The 12,871-nt window shown below is 40.9% G+C and overlaps 1 protein-coding gene across 1 annotated transcript in view; it reads right to left on the bottom strand.

Annotated features, from left to right (window-relative positions):
* The window catches only part of TRHDE (thyrotropin releasing hormone degrading enzyme), a 395,901-nt gene that overhangs the window by 358,462 nt on the left and 24,568 nt on the right, over positions 1-12,871 (bottom strand). The window lies entirely within an intron of this gene.

Raw genomic sequence — 12,871 nt, 5'->3', positions numbered from 1 at the left:
TACAACTGTTCCCACATAGTTAGGGGGTTTCCTACTGAAAATATTAGGGTCTATAACCAAGGATGCAAATGATTATTGTCGCCAAAATTCTCTTGGGTTCCTACTCACCACTTGGTGATTAATTAGTTAGCTTGTCATCAGTGGCAATTTATGCCTCTAAGAGTTCTTTTGCAAAAGTCATACCATGAACACCAACAATGTTCCAACCTCTTCCTCAGTGATTGTCCATAAAGACTGAGTCTAGGGCATTTCAGTGGGATTTAGTGATGGAATATTTAGAGAGGATAAATTGTTTAAAATTATTTAACTTAATCTGTGAAATAACACTGTTTTCTAAGGGGCATGTCACATGTTACCTTTAAAACTTGATCAGAATTGTTCTGTTGTAATTGTTGGGGGTTAGATACTTTTGAATACAAAAAATAACATTGAATGATATAACATTCATGAACTCACCTCCCAGAATTAAAGGGTTTTATTGTTTTTGAAATTAATTGGGGTCTTTTGGGGGGGATATTCTAAAAGAGACAGCTATCTCAATCTCTCTCTCTCTCTCTCTCTCTCTCTCTCTCTCTCTCTCAGAATATGTATCTAACCACAGGAAAGGTGACAGACAAATGGGACAGTAAGGCTGACTTCTGCTTATCTACAATGCTATACAACTGCTTACAGAGGCAATACCTACCTAAAGAGACCAAAATGCTCTGAATTACTTACCATTTAAAAGGTCAGTCATAGACTTGGAGAAATAAATTCCTATATTAACAATTTGCTAAAACATTCCTGGTTCAGTTATATAATCTAGCTCAGTGATAATGAGAGTAAAAAAAGAAAAATCTAAGGAAGACTCTAGATGAGAATAACCATCTCAGGGATGGACCCATCTCCAGAGAGTTCATTACTAACTGGCCTCTGGATTAGACAGACTGCTCTGAGACTTCTAAGTGGCTGCTGTTTGACTGTCTCATCTAAAGATGATATGTAAGCTTAACTAGGTACTTTTCTATTTGATTCATGAACTAGCTATCACAGAGGGAGGTCTGTATATTTATATAAATCCAAACCAGATTTTGCGAAATTTACTGACTAACATCAGGCTCTCTCTGCAGCCACCCACTTTGTGAAATTTGCTCTCTCCATTTAGAATTAAGGTAACAAAGTAGATATTAAATTAAAAATAAACAATAGTAAAATTCTAATAAAATCTGAAAGATCAAGGACAGTTGATATTCCATTACCAACAAGGACCAGATATGTTTTATATCTAAATCTGAGGAATCTAAAAACTATAACTAACAGATTCACAGGAGCATGGAGATAGTGTAATTAGACTATCTCATGGAAAATGTTTGTAGAACTAGATAGAACCTGTTTAATATTTGAGCTCTAGCATCTACCAACTATGTGACACTGATCAAGTTGTTCAGCCCTTTGAGACTCCATTTCCTCATCTACAAAATAGGGATAATGATAGCGGCAATATAGTGCAGTTGCTTTTCACTGCTCCTGGCACACGTGTATTGTGCAGAAGGTGTTCATGCAGTTATTGTATTTTAACGACAATACTCCATGGCAGGAACTACTAATTGTCTACCAGTGTCCAATCCCTTATTCTTTAATTTTAGAACTCCTCATTTTTAGCTCAACACATGGCCTTATGGAATAAAGACTATATTTCCCAACATCCTTTGCACCTAAGTATCGTATGTGAGAAAGTCATGGCCAATTTTTTGGAATGTTTTAAAAAATGCTTTATGTGTGAGAGAATGACAACAGACCATCACAAACAAATATCACAGGAAGAAGTGTTAGTCCACGCTTCTCATTCAGGAGTGTACATCAGTGCACTTTAATATAATCTGGAAGCCAAAACCCCATGTCTAAATACTCAGATTTAGCAAATCTAGAGTACAACCCAGGAATGTGAATCTGAAAAAGTCACCAGGTGATTCTGATATGCACATGTAGTTTAGGGCCTCCACCAAATCCCATATATCTAGAATATGAAGAGTGTATGAACATCAGTCAAACAGTATATTGGAAACTCTGCAAAATGAACAACACTCACACGATCCCTAAAACAGCCAAACAATGCTCGACCATACAACAAAGTATAAAAAGTTCCTCCTTATTGTTCTTTCTACATGATGAGTTATTTCCTTTAATTATGAAAACCTTTGTGTCTTAATCCTTCTGATTTCCAAACCTCAAAGTCTCTAGTGGTGAGTTCTAGATTTCTTCTAATTGCATTTGTGTGCACATTTGATATGTAAGCAAGTATGGCCCAATCATCGTTCATAGCACATAATACTTGTATCTGTTCTACGCTGTAAGGGGTTATAATTTTAGCTGGAGCCTCTCCGAAATGTGTCATGGAGGTTTTTACTCCTCTCAAAGCAAGTTTGGCCACGGCTGCTGGATAGTACTCTATTGTCCTAGCCTGAGAGGCTTGGGGATGAATCTAGATCAGTGGGCCGTGCTGCCATAAGATTGCTGTTGGCAGCTCTGGGGTGGGAAGGACACACAACTCAAAGGGTTCATTCGATTGCACTCTATTTAATTGTGCTGTCATCAAAGCCTGTTCTACTTTGCGAATGGCTTGTAATGCCTCAGGTGTGAGGGAGCGCGGTGACGTTAGTTGTGGGTCTCCTTCTAGGGTTTTAAATAGTGGAGTCAATTCAGTGGTGGGTATCTTTAAGTATGGGCGCAACCAATTAATATCCCCTAGGAGTTTTTGGAAGTCATTCAAACAATTGATTATGTCTTATCTCAAGCTTTTGGGGGCAAATTACATCTGCTCCTAGGAATTTGCTAACACTAGATTTTTGGACCTTCTCGCTTGCTATATTCAGTCTCCAATTTTCTAGGGATCTAGTGAGATCTATATATGCTTCTTCTATTTCCGCTGGTTGTGGGGAGCAAAGAAGGATGTCATCCATGTAATGGATGATCTTTAGCGTGGGATAGGTCTCACGAATTGGGTCTAGCGCTCGCTGAACGTACAGTTGACATATGGTGGGGCTATTTGCCATTCCTTGAGGGAGGACCTTCCACTGAAATCTGGCATCGGGTTGTTCATGGTTAATAGCTGGCAAAGTAAAAGCAAATCTTTCCCTGTCCTTGGAGCTTAGAGGTATAGAAAAGAAACAATCTTTAATATCTATTATGAGCACTTTCCATTCTTTGGGTAAGGCAGAGAGGAGTGGCATGTCCAAGCATTCTCATGAGCATTTACTGAGTGAAGCAACCTATGATCCTGACTTTTTCCTGATTACAAATATGGGTGTGTTCCAGAGGGTTCTAGGTGTCCCACTTTGCTCTTGCACTAAGCAATGAGCTGCTTCTAATTTTTCAGAGGATAGGGGCCATGAACCCAACAGCCTCCTCTGTAACCATGGCATCTTCAATGGCCCCTATGAAAAACCCAGGCCGTGACGGTCATTCTTTACTTTGGGCAGGATGCTCTATGTGTCCCTGTTGGTGTTTCCCCAGCCCCTTGCTAGGGATGTATCCCATGTCCATCATCATGCCTTGGGCGGGGGTGGAGTATTCATTAATGAGTTTGAGGCCTAAATGACATCCCTCCCCCATAAATTGACCGGTAGAGGGAGTACATAAGGGGTGACTGTACCCTCTTGTCCTTCAGGGGCTCGCCATTTCAATGGTTTGGCACTAATTGAAGGGCTTGACTCATATCCTAAACCTTGTAATGAATGTGAGGATTGGGTCACAGGCCACTTGGAGGGGCACCAGGTTGCAGAGATAATACTTTTATTCCAGTGTCTAGGATTCCCTCAAAGCTCTTTCCCTCTATTTGAAGAGTTAATTTTGGTCTGTCTGCTAAATCTAATACTATGAAGGTTGAATCCCAGTCAGAGGAGCCGAAGCCCCTTTCTCCCCTCTCCGTGTTGGTAGCAGGATAATTGGCGTGGAGACTCAAAGTCTCTAGTGGTGATTTTTACCTGTCCTTCATAAGATCTATGACTCTGGGATTCTTTCAATGCAGCAGAAGAGCGCCCTAGGAGTAACCCAATGGTATTTGGTGGTAGGGGGCCTTTAAAGTCTGAAGGGATAGGCTGAACTCCCATCTTGGAGTCAACACTATTCTGGTGGTGGCACGGATGTCCAATCCCGCGGAACCTGAAGTGGCTCTCCTTGGGGGGCCTGGTTGTTCCCGAATGACACTTGCGTGCTGGTTGCCCCATATATTTGCGGGCCCTGGTGACGGGGGCCCCTCTGGGCGTTTTTTGGCAACTCTAAGGGTTTCCCTTCTATATCTTTAATAGACCGGCACTCATTAGCCCAATGCCTGCCTTTCTTCTAGGGCACAACTCAGGGGTCTTTTGGGTTGTTTGTTCTGAAGCTGGGCTCCTACACTCTCTCTTTATATGTCCTAATTTCCCGCATTGAAAGCATTTGATACTTCTGTTATGATCCTGGCTTGTTTGTGGCTCTGTAATATGGCCGGGGCTACGCCCGCATTGGTGAGTGGCCCTCCTATTTCTCTACAGGCTTTCAACCAGGCATGTATCCCTTTTTGTTTCCAGGGTGTTATCGCCTGTCTGCATTCTTTGGTACATTGTTCAAACACTAATTGCTCCACTAGGGGCATTGCTTGTTCTTGATCTCCAAATATTCTGCCTGCGGCCTCTATCATACGAGCGACAAAGTCAGAAAATGGCTCGCTCAGCCCCTGAATAATTTTTGTCAAATTGCCTGATACTTCTCCTTTGTTGGTGAGGGCTTTCCATGCCTTGGCGGCGCACGTGTTTATTTGTGCATATACCTGTAAGGGGAAGGCGGTCTGGTCAGCTACCCACTGTCCTTGGCCCGTCAGCACATGCTGATATTATTGCCCCATACTAGAAAGGCATGCCTTAGTTACATATTGCCAGTCTGCGGGTGTCATGGCTGTCTCTGTTAATCTCTCAACTTGTGCTATGGTATAGTTAGCACTGACTCCATAAGCCCGAACGGATTCTGCTAACTCCTTAACTTGTTTATGGCTCAGGGGCTGGTGAGAGCGTATACCGTTATCCTCAAATACAGGAAACATTTGTCTAATTGCCTGAAGAGTATCTGGGTGGCAAAAGGAGAGTGCGCCACTCACGTAAGGTGGCGGGGCAAAGGGCGTCGGGGGACACCCTGCTTTCATTTTTTCCTTGGTCCGCTTTTCAACTTTGCTGGTTCCCTTACTTCTACACTCTGCGGTTTTATTTTCTTCCCCTTCCTCTGCGGACGTTAATTCCTCCTCAGATTCCCTATTGGCAGAAGTAAATAGATATTATGAGTGAATGAGTCTGAATGAGCCTCCTGCCACCTCTTGAATACATGCTCCAGGTTGGCTGCACACTTCGAGATGGAGCCACCCACCGTACCTCTCATATAGCATCAACCACCAAGTCATGCTTCTAGAGCAGGGGTCCTCAATCAGGGGTGATTTTGCCAGGGCAGACCTGTGCCTGGAGACCTCTGAGGTTGTCACAACTGAAGGAGGTGTTACTGGCAACTAGCAGGTAGAGTCCAGAGATGCTGCTAAACATTTCACAGTGCCCAGAACAGAGCCCCAGAACAGTTATCCAGTCCACAGTCAGCGGTGTCAAGGTAGAGAAACTGTTCTAAAGGCTGTCGCAGGGACCCCACCCCCTAAAAATCTGTGGTTAGGATGCCAAAAATTCACATGCTCTGAGAAGCATCTCACATCTAACTAGAAGATAAGCTCTGCAGAGAGACCAGGCTCTCCAAGAACACTCCTGGGTCTCCTCCATAGACATTCAGTCTTAACATCTGTGAGACAGTCCAGTGGACCAGAGAGCAGCATGGGCTTGGCACAGACCACCTGAGCATGAGCCCCCATGCCAGCATTCAATATTGTGCTACAAGGGGCAAGCCTCTGGGCCTCTGTTTCCTCATCTGTAGAACAGAAAAATTATTGCAACAGAAACTTCCATACATAATTGTTCCGAAGATTAAATTTAAATTAAATTAGATGATCCGTGTAAAGACAGTGCCTGACATACATGATTAATAAAATACTATTTTAAAATAAAAGTTAAAATAATCTGCTGAATAAATGATTTTATGATGCTCCAAAAGTGGAGAAGATCTCCTCTTTTCCATCTTTTAATCTATATGCCCTTTTCCTCCACCCCACCTTTGTCATAGCCTAATAATTAGAAGGATATAAATGTATTTTTTTATATGTGGACATAAGTAATAGACACAGCTACCTGTGTGTTACCGGTTTAACCTCCATGTCTTCATATACCTTTGTCTCCCTGGCTTCTTCCTGGGAGCAATTCTTCCATAAACCTGAGAAGACTCCATCTTCCCACCTATGACAGAACCAACCATAAACATCCCTCACACTCATCTCACTTCCTCTAATAATGAGGTTATCAGTCACTTGCACAATGTTGGTAATCACAGGAAAACTAAACACTACATATTTTTGCAACACCTTTGACAGTGGCACCATGTGAGGGTGTCAGCTGAAATGGCAGTGTTTCTTGTCATCTATCTAAACAATACTCCTTGACCTTTGCAAGCTGTCTTTTTTAAGCTGCTCCTACAAAGCCTCCCATTTTAACCTTCTGTGCTCTTTCTCCCCGCACCCAACCTAGCCTGCCTTCAAGTGAGACATAAACGTCCTCCGGTCTGCATAGCTGCCATGCCCTGAGTGCCCTTATGTGTCCAGCACTATGATGGGCACCTCACTTCTTTGTCTCTTTTAAGTTCCTCAAAAGCATGCACTGTTATCCTTGATCTCTCTAAGAGACTGTGGTTCCAGTCAAGAACCCAGCCCCTGGTAAGTGGTATGGTAATCCAAACCCAGTCTGCCACATATCAGTGCTATTTCCACTATCCTTCTCTGCCCAGCCTGTGCTGGTCTCCTCTATGGCCTCCTAGAAAGCACACACCATTTAATCAAATCCATCTACTCTCAAGCGATCTTTAACACAGGACCACTCCACTCGCTGTTCACACCACCTCTCCCTAGGGGAAAGGCAAAAGAACTGCCTCCACCATCAGCAGCTCTTACATTTCCACAAGGGCTGCTGATAGAATTTCTCATTGTCTAATGTATTACTGAGAAAAAAAAAAAGAACACTCTCCCATTCAGAAAAAGTGATCCTGTTTCAAGTAAGTATTTCTTTGTATCTGAAATGCTGAGACACACTCCTGCATTAATTCTAGGCATGTATAGAGATAACCTAACTTTCAGCCTGACTTGCCATTTAAAAGATTTACACTTCATCAGAGAGACACATATAATAAATTTGCCATATTAAAAAAAAGAACTCTGTATTTCTTCATTTTCTTTTGCTGGCATGACAGGAGTGGGTCATGCTAAGTTGGAGGAGAAGAAAGAAAATGAAATGCCTCCCTCTGGGCAGTTCTCCACCTGAACCTAGAGCTCTGCAGATAGGAATGAGAGAAAGTACAAGAACGCAGGGAAGAAAGCAAGGAGGAAAACTAGAACAAGAAGACGGTACTAACACACCATCCTCTTTGTTAAGCAAACTAAAACTTTCAGGTTGTCTTCCATCCACTTTTATTCCTTTATCATCCAAATCAAGGCACTCATCAAGACCTACTGATTTTTCCCCAAAATGTATCTTGTATCATCCATGATTTAAATATTTATTGAGGAACTATAAGCAAAGAATTATGCTATACAACACGGAGTATATAGTATATGCTATACAAATTTCTGTGAACTGCTCAGGAGATGCACACACACACACACGGTGTGCAGAAAACAAAATGAATTTATTAGGACAATGATTCTAAGAGAATTACTATTGAAAGGTGTTACAGTTCAAAGAAGGGAAAGAATCTAGCTGGGGCAAATCTTCATGGAGAAAATAAAACTTAAACCTGCTCAGAAGAATAAGTGTTAAACTCTTGGGTTAGGATAATTCTTCCTCATAATACCAACATTCCTTAGAATTAAAACACAGCATATCATGGAGTTATGTTTTTTTTTAATGTTGCCTTGTCATGTGAAAAAGACATATGGATAGTCTGTGTATTTGCCTTTACTAGTTCTAAATCCCCATTTTCCATGCTTAATCATGACCTGGTGGGATATCAAAACTCCGGTTTTTCTCCCCCTTCAAATTTTTTGCACACTTCTTCAAGATTACAATTTCTTAAACTGTCATCCTCTTATCCCTTGGCATCCTTATTTCTGTCCATTTCCAATCCAGATTGGTCTGTCTGACCCCACTCTACCTAACCCAGTTCATTTCTTGCAATTCCACCTCGCATCTTTTTTGGGACCCAGAATAGTTAAGTACAAGTTCAGCTGCCTGGGTCTAAATGCTGGCTCTGCCATTGTGAGCCATGTAATCATGGGCAAGTGAGATATTCACTCTCTCTGTGCCTCATTTTTTCATCTAGGAAATGGGGATAACAGCTCTTGAACATTAAATGAAGTATTAAATGAAAGAGAGTTAGAACAGTGCCCAACAGCTAGAAAATATTCAACAAATGAGACCTGTATTTATTGATGTTTTTGCTTACAAGATATACTTCCCCCTTTCGTGCCAACATCATACTGTTTTTCCTTTGAGAAGCCACCCTTTCTTGGATTTTATCTGCCCCTGATAGGTGTACTGATGAAAGAAGCCAAGATCCATTGCTTCCATGGAGGTGGGCCCTCTATTCAGACAAAACAAACTGTTCTCTCTCTCTCCTGGGCCTTTGAGGAGGCCCCTCAAGAAGACTGCTAATTAGTATCTGCTGTCTAGATACTCAATGCTTTTCTTCCCAAGACATAATTATTTAATTCTTCATTTCTGTAGGACGTCCAGGATCCTACTATTGATTTTCTCTCTTGCTTACGTTTTCCTGAGTGCTTTCAGATATTTGCCACTGACTAATTGCTATATTAATCTTCTCACTCAGAAGAAAACCTCATAGCCATCCCCTCCTTGGACCCTCTTCATCTTACAAAGAAGGCTCTATAATTTGCCTCCCAGCTACCCACATCCGCCCATACCTCAAGATCCACTACTTTCAATAATTATTATATGCCTTCACTTTTCTCCTTCTCTGTTCTTCTTCAACATCTAATGTGCCACTGAGTTTACCTTTCCCTTATAAGATAGTGGCTTGTACCATCCAGTGTATGGTGGAGTGTTTATCTTGTCTCGTGAACTGGCTGCTAAACCTTTTGGGAAAAAAATCCCTACATTACACGCTGGCTTATGCACAGGATGCTAAGTCTAGAGAAATGGGCATCTCATAGCTTGCTAATAAAGGTTAATCAGAAAAGTTTGAACTGATATTTGAATTCAGCAAAGTTGCAGAATACAAAATTAATACACAGAAATCTGTTGCATTCCTACATACTAACAATGAACTAGCAGAAAGAGAAATCAAGAAAACAATTGCATTTACAATTGCATCAAAAAGCATACCTAGGAATAAAACTAATCAAGGAAGTGAAAGCCCTATACCCTGAAAACTATAAGACACTCTTAAGAAAAATTAAAGAGGACACTAACAAATGGAAACTCATCCCATGCTCTTGGGTAGGAAAAATTAATATTGTCAAAATGGCCATCCTGCCTAAAGCAATCTACAGATTCAGTGCAATCCCTATCAAAATGCCAACAGCATTCTTCAATGAACTAGAACAAATAGTTCTAAAATTCATATGGAACCACAAAAGACCCCAAATAGCCAAAGCAATCCTGAGAAGGAAGAATAAAGCAGAGGGGATCTCACTTCCCAACTTCAAGCTCTACTACATAGCCACAGTAATCAACTTGGTACTGGCACAAGAACAGACCCACAGACCAGTGGAACAGAATAGAGAGTCCAGATATTAACCCAAACATATATGGTCAATTAATATACAATAAAGGAGCCATGGATATACAATGGGGAAATGACAGCCTCTTCAACAGCTGGTGTTGGCAAAACTGGACAGCTACGTGTAAGAGAATGAAAATGGATCATTGTCTAACCCCATACAGAAAAGTAAACTCAAAATGGATCAAAGACCTGAATGTAAGTCATAAGACCATAAAACTCTTAGGAAAAAACATAAGCAAAAATATCCTGGACATAAACATGAACAACTTTTTCATGAACATATCTCCCTGGGCAAGGGAAACAAAAGCAAAAATGAACATGTGGGACTATATCAAGCTGAAAAGCTTCTGTACAGCAAAGGAGACCATCAATAGAACAAAAAGATCCTACAGTATGGGAGAATATATTCATAAATTACAGTTCCAATAAAGTGTTGACATTCAAAATATATAAAGAGCTCACACACCTCAACAAACAAAAAGCAAATAATCCAATTAAAAAATGGGCAGAGGATCTGAACAGACACTTCTCCAAAGAAGAAATTCAGATGGCCAACAGGCACATGAAAAGATGCTCCACATCACTAATCATCAGAGAAATGCAAATTAAAGCCACAATGAGACATAACCTCACACCAGTTAGGATGACTCATCAAAAAGAGAAGAAACAAAAATGCTAGCAACGATGTGGAGAAAGGGGAACCCTCCTACACTGCTGGTGGGAATGTAAAATAGTTCAACCATTGTGAAAAACAATATGGAGGTTCCTCAAAAAACTAAAAATAGAAATACCATTTGATCCAGGAATTCCACTTCTAGGAATTTACCCAAAGAAAACAGGATCACAGATTCAAAAAGACATATGCACCCCTAAGTTTATCGCAGCACTATTTACAATAGCCAAGAAATGGAAGCAATCTAAGTGTCCATCAGTAGATGAATGGATAAAGAAGAGGTGGTACATACACACAGTGGAATATTATTCAGCCATAAGAAGAAAACAAATTCTACCATTTGCAACAACGTGGATGGGACTAGAGGGTATTACGTTCAGTGAAATAGGCCAGGCAGAGAAAGACAAATACCAAATGATTTCACTCATCTGTGGGGTATAAGAACAAAGAAAAAACTGAAGGAGCAAAACAGCAGCAGACTCACAAAACCCAAGAATGGACTAACAGTTACCAAAAGGAAAGGGACTGGGGAGGTTGGGTGGGAAGAAGGGGGAAAAGAGGGAATAACGATTAGCACACATAATGTAGCGGGTGGGGCATGGGGAAGGACTGCCTAAGCATCTTGCTATGCTGATGTACAGTGACTCTAATGGGGTATGTGGTGGGGACTTGATAATGAGGGGAGTCTAGTAACCATAATGTTGCTCATGTAATTGTACATTAATGATACCAAAATAAATTTTTAAAAAGAGAAGAGTTTGGTATTTTTCTTCCATTTATTCTCTCTGATCTTCTCAATTATGCCAGGATTTCCCAAATATCTCAGTTCATGATTGAACACAGTTGCTAACATGTATTTGTGAATGGTAGAAGAAATGCTTTTCTATGGTTTTGAGAAATATGGTAAGAAATAAATAACTGTCAGTGCCATGTGAACAGTGCATATGGATAGTGATTGGTTTTAGGCATTCACCAGTTCCTCCACAAATTAAACCCACTCAGGAAACAGCAGCATCTCACAGACCCAGCAAGTTCCCTTCCTACCATCTGGTCTGAAAGGAAGTCATGAAACATTAGTAGGTGGCGGTGGCTCAGGACAGACAGTACTACTAGTACTTTGGATGCCTTCTTCCACTCTGAATATTCAGTTTTATGTATTCAACTGAATGCAAAAGCCTTCCAGAAATATTATTTGATTCCTCAGCAAAGAATTTTTCTATTTGTTTCCTGGAAGTTCCATCTCCAGAGATATTAATATATCTCAACTAAATATCCCAGTTAGTTTTTCTGAAAATTGATTGCATATCTCACAAAAATCACTGGAATCTGAGTAACATCAACCTTTAGAAATGGTTTCATCATTTGTTTTATATCATGGTTGCCCAAAGATTTTACTCTAGACTGCAGTATGCTTTGTGTCCTAGACCAGATGCCAAAGTTTGGCTATTTTTTCATGTCAGCAACAATCTAAGCAACTCTACTTGTTTGCCATGCTACCACTTACTTCCTGTGCCCAGTCCTCAGGAAAGCTGGGGTAGACCAGCATGGAAGCCTTCATCAAACAGGAAAACATATCCTGGTCACATAAATAATGGAGAAAAGGAACTGACAGTCTTCTGGAAATGGTGATAAGACATTTTATATTATCCCCATGCTTCTACAGAAAGCTCCTGATATGATCTCAAGCTCTCCCAAACTGAAATCCTTTAATTGTTCTCTCTGCTTAAAAGATAAAATCAAAACTCCTTAACGTGACACACAAATCCCTTCCTGATCTGGCTCCTGAAGAAATTTCCAACCTCATCTCTCACCACTTCCCTCATCAATATTACACAACCCTCTACCTCCCTTAGATTGCAAAGGCATAGCCAAAACAGTCTCTGAAAGTAAATAAAAGTCCTCAAGAACTATAAGGAAGAAGAAGAGGGAAAATAAAAATACATCAGTAAATAACACTAGTAAATCTGAAGTCAGAAGGGAAGTTAATAGCAAAGAAAGGAAAAGGAAACTCTTTGAGTTGATCGGGTTACATCCAGTAGTTTACTCCAGATAAACCAGGACCATATATCTAAGAGACAACAGAATCAGTGGCTCCCACCGGATCCACCCAAAATCCTAGCAAGAAGACTGAGGGTGAGCAGATCATCACCCACCTCTCAACCAAGACAGAAACGGGCCTGTCTGTGCGCCATGCAATGCGTCCCAGGCATTCAGTGTGAATGTGCTACAGCCATGAACCCTCCATGCTGACTAAACTGTTCTGTTCTGAAGGTCTGTTTTTCACCTCAAGCTTTTCCCCTTAGCCTCTTCAACATATAAAATTTTAAACCTCAGGGCTGTTGATAAATTATGGATTATATAACAAAACCC

Source organism: Manis javanica, chromosome 10, assembly GCF_040802235.1.
Source record: "Manis javanica isolate MJ-LG chromosome 10, MJ_LKY, whole genome shotgun sequence".
Taxonomy (NCBI): domain Eukaryota; kingdom Metazoa; phylum Chordata; class Mammalia; order Pholidota; family Manidae; genus Manis; species Manis javanica.
The sequence above is the reverse complement of the archived record's forward strand: the minus strand, read 5'-3'. Positions and strand labels throughout refer to the sequence as shown.